Source organism: Vigna unguiculata, chromosome 9, assembly GCF_004118075.2.
Source record: "Vigna unguiculata cultivar IT97K-499-35 chromosome 9, ASM411807v1, whole genome shotgun sequence".
NCBI lineage: Eukaryota > Viridiplantae > Streptophyta > Magnoliopsida > Fabales > Fabaceae > Vigna > Vigna unguiculata.
The window spans coordinates 32,527,955-32,540,221 of NC_040287.1; the positions used below are offsets into that span (position 1 = coordinate 32,527,955).

The 12,267-nt window shown below is 28.5% G+C and overlaps 1 long non-coding RNA gene across 1 annotated transcript; it reads left to right on the forward strand.

Moving 5' to 3' along the window:
* The first annotated feature begins 4,305 nt into the window (after window positions 1–4,305).
* On the forward strand, window positions 4,306–4,994 carry LOC114164676. The gene is made up of 3 exons (XR_003599581.1): window positions 4,306–4,344; window positions 4,423–4,480; window positions 4,675–4,994. It is a non-coding gene; the product is annotated as an uncharacterized LOC114164676 (long non-coding RNA).
* Window positions 4,995–12,267: the final 7,273 nt, after the last annotated feature.

Consider the following 12,267-nt stretch of genomic DNA (forward strand, 5'->3'; position numbering starts at 1 on the left):
ATATATATATATATATATATATATATATATATTTATTTATTTTTTCTTTTTTTTATGAAAAGTAAAAGTATAATATGAATTTGGAATAAACTTTGGTGAACTTAAAATTCATAATATATTTTCATAGACATTAATAACATGTTAAAGGAATTAAAAAGAAAAAAAAAATACTTATTTATGAGAGCTCATGGTACAAGGAGATGGTTAAAACTTAAAGTCACTAACATATTTTGTTGTTGAGGTATATTTGAATAACCAACATGTTGAATAACTAACTTGTTCTTGTTGTATTGGTGAATATTTTTCTTGCAATAGGGACAAGTTAGAAAAGATGTGTATTAATATGGTTAAATTTCTTTTTTTGTTGTTCTTTACTTCAAAATTATATTAGCTAGTATGGATTAAAAAACATTCAACCTCACCATATTCTCATTAATTTTTGTTATTTTTGTGCTGGCAAGACATGGTGTTCTTGCTAAAGTAATTGTAGATAAATTTTTAATGTTTTTTAGCTAAGAAATAAATGCTTTGTATCTTTTTCGTATATGCTTGCAAGACATGGTGTTCTTGCTAAAGTAATTGTAGACAAATTTTTAATGTTTTTTAGCTAAATAATAGATGCTTTGTATCTTTTTCTGAGTGTGACCGAACTTTTCTCAAGTTTGAAATTTGAAAACTCTTTCCTAATGCTTTTATCTAATTAACAATATCTAACCATTTGTTTGATTATTCTTTAATTGTTTGAGACTCTTTCATTCTTTGTGGCTCAAACCCCTTATCAAACTTAGAACTTTCATGTTTCCTTCATATTTTACTTTCAAATAATTTCAAAATTTTTGGATGATTTTAGAGTCATGATCTTGGTGAGGATCAATTGTGAAAAGAACATAACTTCTCATTTGTCTTCTTTGCTTTTTCTCCCTCTGCATTTGTGCCATGGTGGACTTCCTATAAATTTAGCCATTTAGATGAGTTTGTATTCTTACTCTCCAAGATAAATTTCACCATCAAAGAATGAAATAATGACTCGTAAGAATTTTCCTTCCATTCTAGAAGTTCCAGAAGAACAATGACTTTAATGTTACAGTTGAGATTTTCAAGGGTTATGAAAATAAATTTTAGATATATATATATATATATATATATATATATATATATATATATATATATGTTACATGTTTGTTGTTTTATTTTAGGTTAAATTACTCTTTTGGTCATTTTATTTGTCAAGTAATATCAGTTTGATCTTCAAGTTTTTTTTTTTTGTTTCAATTTGGTCCTCATTTTCTTAAAAAATGATTCAATTTCGTTATTGTCGTTAATTTTGACCAAACGATGTTAAAGTCAACGTCACATGTCAATTTCTAATTTTTTGTGAATATTTTTAATTTTTTATTTATTTTTACATGTGTCATTCCATAATTTTGCCACGTGTCAAAATGATACAATTTAGTCCCTATATTTGTTTTTAGTTTCAATTTAGTCCAATTAAATGAAGCTATATTGTCCCTCCTTAAATAGACACTCAATTTAGTTTTTGTATAAATCTTATGATGACATTTTTATTAAATATATGTAGAATTATTTTTAAGCAAGACTTTTTTTTAGTTTTATTATTAAACAAAGTTAAACCCAATAATTAATTTCAACAATTAACAATTTTTCATCATATATAAAGACATCAAGTGTATCATATTATACAAACTTAGTGAAAATTAAAAATCAAATAACTTGTCACACATAAGTTTTGGAACTAAATTTCAAGTTTAAAACAAAACCAACATTTAATGTTTTGTACAAAATTTAAAGTTAATTTAAAATATTTCTATAAATATTTAATAAAAACGTTAATTTTAGTAAGAATATCACCATAAGATTTATAAAAAAGTAAAGTTGAGTGTCAATTTAAGGAGGAACAACATTGTTTCATTTTTACAAAAATTATGACTAAATTGAAATTAAAAATAAATAAAGGTACCAAATTAAATTATTTTGACACGTAGTACAACTGTGAAGTGACACGTGTAAAAAATAAAAAAATTCAAAAAAAAAATTCAAAAAAATTCAAAAAAAAAACCAGAAATTGACACATGACTTTGACTTTAACATCTTCTAGTCAAACTAACGCTAAAGACTAAATTTAATCATTTTTAAGAAAATGAGGACCAAATTGAGACAAAAGAAAATTTGAGGACCAAACTGATATTACTTGACAAATAGAAGGACCAAAAGAGTAATTTAACCTTTATTTTATTGATATACTTTATATATAAAACAAAATAGGACAAATATTAAATATTTACAATATTTCAATCTTAATTTTTTAAATATAAATAATAATTAAAACTATTTTTATGTGAAGGATATTTTTAAAATTGAAAATTTCATTAAGGGTGTGTTTGTTTGAGAGGATGAATTTGAGGGAGAGTGAATGGATATATTTGAGTAGATTTGGATGAATTTGAGTGAATGAATTTTAGTTGTTTCTTTTAAGAGATTTGAAGGTAAAGAGAGTGGATTTGAAGGTGAAAAGTTTATGAAAGTTTGTGAATGATAGGATAAATAAAAATAATATTTTAATAGATTAAAATATAAAATTACTATTTTACCCTCATAGTTAAAATTAACATATTATTTTTATTTAATATTATTATTTTTACTATTATTAAATATTATTATTATTTTTTATTATTTAACATTATTATTATATTATATTATTACTATTATTTAATCACATGAGATGAATATATGTAAAGATAACCGAGAATATGGTGTGGGATAGGACATTATAATAAAATATCAATTCGTCTTTGCAAATCTCTTTATTTTGGTAAGATCCTGATCCCGCATATCATCTCTCACACTCGCTTACACATCCTTGCAAACAAACAAACTTGATCTTTGCAAATCTTCGCTCTTAAATCTGTCTGCGTACTAAATCTGCAGAAGCGAACAAAGCCTACAAATAAATTTAAATAAAAAGATATTAAGTAAATAGAAACACATCAACTCCTAAGATTATCTTAAACACTTTCTAATATCAATGAATGTTGCGTAGCTTGTGTTACTCATTTCTTGAGTAGGGTGATCATTCTCTATGATCTAAGGAGATCCCAATGTCCTCACTTCATGATCAATCTCTACACAAACCACTTGGCAACTAATCTACAAACAACAAAGTTTGCATCGCCTCTTATGCATATTTATTTTGAAAATATTAATACTATAATAGAAGCTCCATTTCATAAACTGCATTTCTGCAGTTTACATTACCACTTTTCTGATTTCATTGCTTATGTTTTTACATACAATCTTGAATTTGGATTTTCTGCTGGATTTTGTTGTGTTGTTCTTCCACTGTGCCTCCATAATTCACTGATCGCTCCTACTTAATTTGTTGTACTTTTAGTTAACCAAACTCGTTTCTCAAATGTTTTTTTTTTTTTATATCAGGTTGTGTGTGGAAATTTTGGAATTAATGGAAGTAGTTTGGTTTAATAACTTTGAATTTTACTGTTATTTAAGTTAATATTAGAATATATCTAGTGTTCTCTTTTTCTCTGCATGCCATGCCTTAATAGTGACAAACATATTTCACCTTCATTTTAGTAAATAGTAAGAATGATAGGAACTCCAAGTAAACAAAAATTGGTACTCTTTTTGTGTGATGTTAAAGAAAATTTAATTCAATTCAATAACTTCATTTTCGTAAAATGTTCATGATCTTTTTCTTTTCGTATTTGTTTCTCTGGTTTGTAAAATTGAATGTCCATACTATAGAATAAATTGTCTAATTGAACCAATGTGCCAAAATATCAGAGAAGAGTATGGATAAAACTGTAAAGATATATTCAATGTATTTTGCAGAGGCACTTCTATATTGAAACTTTGTTAATGATTATATTGTTAAAGTTAGGATGCTTGTAAGCTTGTAGAACATGTTATTATTTAGCACTGTTTTTAAGGCTGAAGCACGAAACTTTTAAGGGAAACAAAAATGTTAAACATGATTTATTTACATGCTTGACTATACATTGCATTAATATAGTACATTAAAATGTTATGCTTGCAAGTTGATGAGCTGAATATGCTCACCTTTGATGTATGGACATAATGCCATAGCTGTGAATGAATTTCAAAGTCAAGTAGATTTATGGCCAGTGGTGAGAAAGAAAAACCATCCTTGCTGGCCAAGAATGTTAAAGTGTCATTTCCAAGTGGTTCTATGGTTGCAATCTTTGATGAGTTGGAAGAAATTGCATCAAGACGTAGTCAAACTCCAACACTCCCCCACATTGGTTAGTTATTTCTCAAACATCCATCCAATGCCTTTGAGCTTTTCTTGTAAGATCTAGTTCTCTTACAATAAGCTTATAATTTTATTCTTTTGGTTTATTGACTTATAAATGATCACTATTACAGGCAAGAATTTGCAAACAACTATAAAGAAACAAAAGTTGATTTAGACAATTTTGAAAGGGTATGTAAAGTTCAATACATTGATAAAGCTTAATTATTTGAATCACTTATTATTTAACATTTCATTTAAAAAATAGATTAAGAAAAAAGCTGTTAAGGCATGGAACTCTGACAAATAAAGTAAGTCCAAGCCTTTTATTCATCCTTAAGAAATTTAATATTAATTGAGCTTCTTATTTATGATATTTGAATCAGGAATTAGAGTCTTATTTCAATGCAGCAACTAAACTCAAAAGAAAATTACATTTGAGTACATTAAAGGAAAGGTTCTTCTTCTTCTTCATAACTTTAGTGTTGTTAACATTCTTGAATATCATGCCATAAGATGTTCTTATTATCCTCTTGAACATCATGCCAAAAGTAATTGTTGCAATCCATACATAGCCACTGCCCATCATTCCTAGCTTCTGAGCAATGGAAAAATGCTCAAACCAGTTTCAGGATTAACATCCCTCCATCTGTATAAGTAGTTTTTGTTTCCATTTTTGTTGTTATATTGATTGTTTGTTAATGAACTTTATTTAAGTAGTGTTGTTCAAGGAAAAGAAATAGGAAACCTAAAATTCATTTTGACGGGACTGACTTGAAAAAATTAAAACAAGAGAAATCTCACAAGTGTAAGTTTTCTCTAAGTCTTTTAGTAAATGATAGTAATAGTTTGATTAAAAACATTTATGTATTTGTTATACCAATTTATCAATTTTAATTATCTTTATATACAGTTGCTAAATGATGCATATACAATGTTACATGCAAATGAGCTGAAGAAGTGGCTTGAATAAGGTGTGAATGTTTTATATTGGATAAAATAAATTGTCACATGATTCTGTTTTTTACAAATAGCTACTAGATCTGAAATAGGAAGAAACAAATTACAGTGTTGGATAAAAATGAACCAACTCTTCCTCGCCAACCTTGTCTTTTTGTCATTACTTTTATTATCTCATTGAAATATATTCCCCACTTTTAGTAATTAAACTAGTGGATAAATAATAATATTAATTGCAATAACTGAAATTGCTTTACTTGTTTATTTTGTGTGTGAAGCTTTCAAATTAATATGATTTTTTCTTTCATATCCATCAAAGTTCTCTGGTGCATATATAATGTGTAAACAGAAGTATATTGTTACAAGGGTGCACATTAACCCTAGTAGGCCATTAGTACTTATCACAGTTTCTGTTGAGTAGGCAGAGCAGCCAAACCTTCGAAAGAAATTAAAATGATTATACCATCCACTTGCATGAACACTTTAGAAGGAATTATCACTTGAATATCTTAAACTGTTCCACTAATTATTATTTATTAAACCAATATCACCAATTCTCTTCAAAATATGATCATATATTCGTATATATGATGATACTGTGATACCAACCATGGCTTTCATTTTGCATGCATCATGCATGAATGAGACCGTGTTCATAATAAAAGTTATTGAAAACTGATTTCAGTGCTCTCTGCAAAATTCTCTTGCTTTCAGTGCCCACTGATTTTAAGTCTTTAACAGGTTATGATAGTAGGAAGTTCAGCATCAAAAGATTCTGAATTAGGAAGATGATGAAGAATAAGACTGAAAATTAAAGCTAATTCAGTACCATATTTCCAAGAAATTCTGAACTGTCAAAATAAAAATCCATGCACTAGTAATAGAAGAAGAGAAGGACAGTTCAATTTATGTTGATGGTTATTGAGATCATATTTTAAACTTGAGATTTTCCATGTTTCAGTTGAGGTATATTCTTTGATGTATTTACTTTTATTTTTAATGCAGAACATGATAATGTTGAGAATCTTAAAACTCACAAAATTTGAACACTTCTTTCACCTGCTCTTAATTCTTGTTTATCTATTATATTGAAATATAGTAAAAGATTTTTTCCGATAGAAGATGATATTTGCCTCTTTATACACATAAGAATTAATTTAGAAAAAGGACAAATTTTAATTTTACAAATTAAAAACGTAATTAATCTTACCGATAGAAAGAGCTTGTTATAAATGTTTGAAAGATAGGTGTGACTATAAAAAGAATTGATCTGTAAAAATTAAAATCAAATTTTTTTAAGACTACAAGAGATCAATTGGTCAAAAGAAATGTTGGTGTGACTATTTATATTAGTGACATTTTTATAATATTACTTTAAAAAAAATTATCACTAAATTTTTTAGTAACAATTTTAAAATGTCTCTTTATTTCAAAAAAGTGTTACCAATGATTTTTAGTAACATTTTTATAATGTCACTCATTTATAAAAAAATTATAACTAAAAGAATTTAGTAACATTTTTTATAATGTTACATTTTTATTAAATAAATGTTACTAAAAGTATCTAGTGACATTTTTATAAATGTCTCAATTAATATGTAAAGATATCACTAATATTTATTAGTAACATAGGGTATACGTAACATGTGGTATAATATTACTAAATTATATTTGTAACATTTTTTACAATGCAGTAACATTTTTTAAATGTTACTAAAGAATAAATATGTAGCAGTGTAATTTTACGTTTTAAAATATATTAAAAAATATTTAAAATATCAATATAGTGTATTTTTAATGCTTAACAAAAAAACAATACAAAACAAAACAATAGAAAATCTGTACTTTATGATGTTTGGGATAAAAACATAACATATGTAAATATCCAATTAAATCCTTGTTATTTGATCAAGTTGAAGTCATCTATGCCCCGCATTTATTTCCTCTGTGTATGTGATAATACATCTATTCGTGTCTGATACCAGAAAGGAAGTGGTGTATACAAATAGTGATGCTAGCGTATCTGCATATTAAAAGCACAAAGAAAAAACCGTGCTTAAAAAGGCTTAAAGCCCCCATCTAGAAAGTGGACACATAATCAAGATCATCTCCATCACGATGCTTTAAAAGTAACCAAGCACCTCATCTTTTGACAAAGTACAGAGAAAATTTGTCTAGAGAAAAATCTACTTCATGTACACTCCACCAATAACAGAGCTCCTATTTGTGTGTATAACTACTAATTGTCTAAGCACCAATTCATGTACACCCCACTATATAACAAGCCATGTGTAGTGCACCGGTGTGCTATTTTATTCTTGTGGCTCAAAAAATAGGCTAGTCCCAAGCTGAAACGTAACAAAGGTATACAAGAAAACAACAAGATCTTTTGTATCTTGGAAAACGGAAAGGTCCAAAAGCTGTTTTACCTTCACACTTTCTGCATAGTTCAGAAACATGCACTCGACAACTTGTGCATCCAGTTTTCCTTGTCTCTTTGTGAGCACAAGCGATACAACCAAAGATTATCAAGTGATGTCGTGATCAAATTCTTTTAGGATTCTTTATCAAGTGATGTCGACATCTATTTTCTAACACTTAATAGCATGCATTGCACTTTTTTTAGAGTACTCATATTGAATCTCTCTGCTATGCCATTCCATTGAGGAGTCCCTGTTACAATCCAATGCCTTGCTATGCTATTCTCTCCTAACAGAAGGTGTTGAACAATTCTGAATAAAATTTAAGATCATTATCAATTGTTACGGTTTGACAAGTGACCAAATCCCACTAATTATATATGTGATAAAAACACTCGAATTGAGTTTTATAATTTAATTTCAAGATAAAATCACCAAATAATATATTTTTAGTTTTAACTATAACATTCACATCGCATCGCTTGCAACAAATATAATATTTTATCATGAAGTCTAAACTTGAATAATAAAAATTTTATGTGCAACAATTTTAATTATCAGTTTGCATTAATGATCAATATTTTTATATTAAGAATGACTAAATATCAAGTGATTAACTACTTCAACTAGTCAAACAACAATGGAAAATATTGCAAACTCAGTCTGACTAAATGTCGATGACCTATGATGCTACAAGATTATTGGGTATTGATGTCTTAAGACAGTTTATAGTATGCATTAATTGTAATAACATAGAAATGCCAGTGAAGTGATTGTTGTTTATCCTTATAAATTGGTAGTTGTTAGGCATTGTCATGTAAAAGTGTTATAAGTATGTACTAGCATGGGTGTTGGTTGGCAAAGAAGGGAGTGATCTCTTTAAATTTGCTTGGAAATAACATTGTGGAGATTACTGTCTTTAAATATTATGTAAGAAGAATTTAAAAATTAATTTTTTGATAGTTAGAACATTGGTAATTAATGTTATTTACCAATTCAATATTTTAATCAATTTAAAACTATTTTAGTTATCAATAATTTTTAATTTATAAATTAATAGGTAAATTGATTTTATCTCCTAACTTCGTCACTAATAAGAAATTTTCCTGTGATGCATGTTAATAACACCCTTTAATTGGTAATCGATGCTACTTAACTGCACTAACTTGCAATATTAGTAAAAATTCACCACCAACAGCCGTACTAGAAACCGTATACAAAGGGAGAGAGAACTTAGATTTTCATGAACAACCCTCTAACAATCTAGAGGCAGGTAAACCATCAAACAACTCTGACAAACTCCATCTTCAAGAACATGACATAATTTCACGTTAATTGTAAAGTAAAACCAATATAACTTGAGAAACATTCATCAACTCCAACAAAATTCTAGCCAATAAATTAATTAAATATTAGTGATAACTGATAACTTTTATAGAAAAAACCTCTCATATTCCACGCTACATTTCATCCCAACCACAGTTTCCACTTAAGTAATAATTATAAAGCCAATATAACCTGAGAAACCATTCACCAACCCCCCACAGAATCCTGATGAATTAGCTAAAAAGTCTATCCATAGTACACAACATTTAAACATAAAATCTAATACTATATACAATTGGGAAAGGAAATTTTTTCAATATAATAATATATTTGATCTACTTCATGATTTAAATTTTTATCTACAAAAAGTAAAATAGCTGATGTGTCACTCTCTCGGCGTTTTCAAGTATTAAAAAAAAATTGAAAAACGTCTGAAAATCTGAAGTTTAAATTACAAGTTTTTTTTCTCTCTTCCGGAGTCTTCTCAGCTTCCTCCGTCTCAATGCTTTCTCTCTCTTGCTCATTCTCTCTGCGAACCGCCTTCTCTCTTCTCTCTCTATCTTTCTCATTCTCTCTGGCAGCGCCTTCTTTCTTCTTTCTCTCTCTTTCTCTGTCTCTGTTTCTCGGCATGGATCATGTTTTCATCTTCTTCTTTTCATCATTTGTTTTTCTCTCGCAAAAAAAAGACTATGGAGATGGTTTCTGAGCTGTGTTTTGATCATCGATTTCTGTTCATCATTATCATATTTTTTTCTTTACAAGGTTCAACTGACGCTTAAAAAGACATGCATCTGAGATTTGCCGTTGATGTATCCATTTTTGTTGTGGATGTCTATTTTTTGTTTTTTGGTCAAGCTAACTGGTATTTCTCTTTATGTTTTTTCCAAAGATCTGATGGTTTCTTTTCTTCATCTTATTTTTCAGGTATATAAATGGTTGAAATGAAGAGTACAACCCCAAACATCTTTTTTAACCAGCAAAAAACCGATTGTGGAGATGCTTTTTCTCTTTTTCTTACATTTCATCTTTTTATCTTCTTCTCTTCATCATGTTTGTTTTGTTTACAGGGTTCAACTGACGCTTAAAAAGACATGCATCTGAGATTTGCCGTTGATCTATCCATTTTTGTTGTGGATGTCTATTTTTATTTGTTTTCTCACGCTAACTGGTATTTTTCTTTATGTTTTTTCCAAAGATCTGATGGTTTCTTTTGTTCATCTTATTTTTCAGGTATATAAATGGTTGAAATGAAGAGTACAACCCTAAACATCTTTTTTAAGCAGACAAAAACCGATTCTGGAGTTGCTTTTTCTATTTTTATTACATTTCAAGCGTTCATCTTCTTCTGTTCATCATGTTTATTTTGTTTACAAGCTTCATAATAAAACTTAAAAAGTCATGAATATGAGATTTGTCGTTCATCTGTACCTTTTTGTTGTGGATCTCTTTATTTTTTTGTTTCTGAACCTAACTGGTATTTTTCTTTATGTTTTTTCCAAAGATCTGATGGTTTCTTTGCTTGATCTTATTTTTCAGGTATATAAATGGTTGAAATGAAGAGTACAACCACAAACATCTTTTTTAACCAGCAAAAAACCGATTCTGGAGATGCTTCTTCTATTCATCATCTTCCTTGAAGGGGTGTGTGTTCAACTGAAGACTACAAACACATTCATGTTATATGGACGTATGATTTTTTTGTTTTTGTCCAAACCTTTCATTTGTTTTGTTTTCTCAACCGAACTGGTATGGTTCTTTATGTTTTTTCCAAACATCTTATGGTTTCTTTTGTTCATCTTATTTTTCAGGTATATAAATGTTTGAAATGAAGAGTACAACCACAGACATCTTTTTTAACCACCAAAGAATCGATTATGGCGATTCTTGATCTATTTTTCTGAGCTTTCTGCAAATCATATTCTTCTGTTCTTCTGCTGTTCTTTTCTCGATATATTTTTTTTTGTCTTTTTGAAGCCAAGGTATGTTTCTTTCTTTTTTGTTCTCAGTTGTATTTTATTTCTGGCTTCATCTTAAGTTTGATTTTTTTTAATTCTTCAAATAAACATTAAAACACAAACATCTTTTTTAAAGCGCAAAATAACGATTCTTATGTTCATCATTTTTCTTTTGTTTAAAGGTTTGATCGCCAGACTACCAACACATGCATGTGAGTTTTGTTAATGTCGTTATTTGTTATCATTTTTAATTTTTTTCGACTACTTCTTTAAATTTTTAACAACTCTGTGTATTCTCTTCTGATTGTCACTTTCCATTTTTTCACCACATTTCTAATATTTTGAGATATTTTAATCTAGGCCAAATTTACAGTTCACTAAGCTTAAATTTTTAATCCACATTATTAATTTATTTTTTTATTTCAACCCTATTATCTTTTAAGTCGTCCTTTTTTTTCACTTTTATATTCACAATTAATTGAATCAATTATGATGCACGCTTCACCTGTACGTACAGACCCTACCAAAAGGAATGACTTATCCTTTTCTCTTTCTATATATTTGCAACAGTAATGACCTTTCGTTTTCTCTTTCTATATATTGGCGTCTACATACTGACAAATCTTATTTCTTTTGTGTGACCATTATCTTCTCTTCAAATTATTCTTCATACCCACTATTTTCTCAAACAATGGAAACTGTGCGCACACCAGAAGCCACACTTTCTGGCAAAATGCTTGGCGGTTTCGTCACTATGTTTTTGAAAGACCAGGTTTTTTTTATTCCTTCACATTCCTTTTTATTTTTGGTTTGTATTTCTTTATTCTAAACTTCCTTATCTTTGAAGGATTTTGGACACGTCGACCGACTCTTCATAATACGTAATATGAAGGACCTTGGCTCACAGTGGACCATTGTTGATTACGACAGCAATGTTCATAATGTTACGTACAACATGAATATTCACACTCCAATGATCACCCAAGGCTGGAATGATTTAATCTCTTTTTATGCACATGAGTCTGACAAATTGGTTGTCTTCAAATATTTTGGAAATTCGTCCTTCCAACTACACGTCTCTAAACGTGTTTGCGACTCAGCATTGAAAGCCAACTTCTTCAACCATCTTTCTATTCGTCGTCCTCTACATACTTCAAACTTAAAGCATTTTGAAGTTCAACTATCACCATACTACTGTCGATCCAGCCACTTGGTTAGTTTTATTTTTCTTGGATTATTTATTTACATGGATTCTTAATAAGTAAAATATTTATTCCTTTTTGTTGCAGTATTTGAAAAAAGAATTTGCCACTTATTT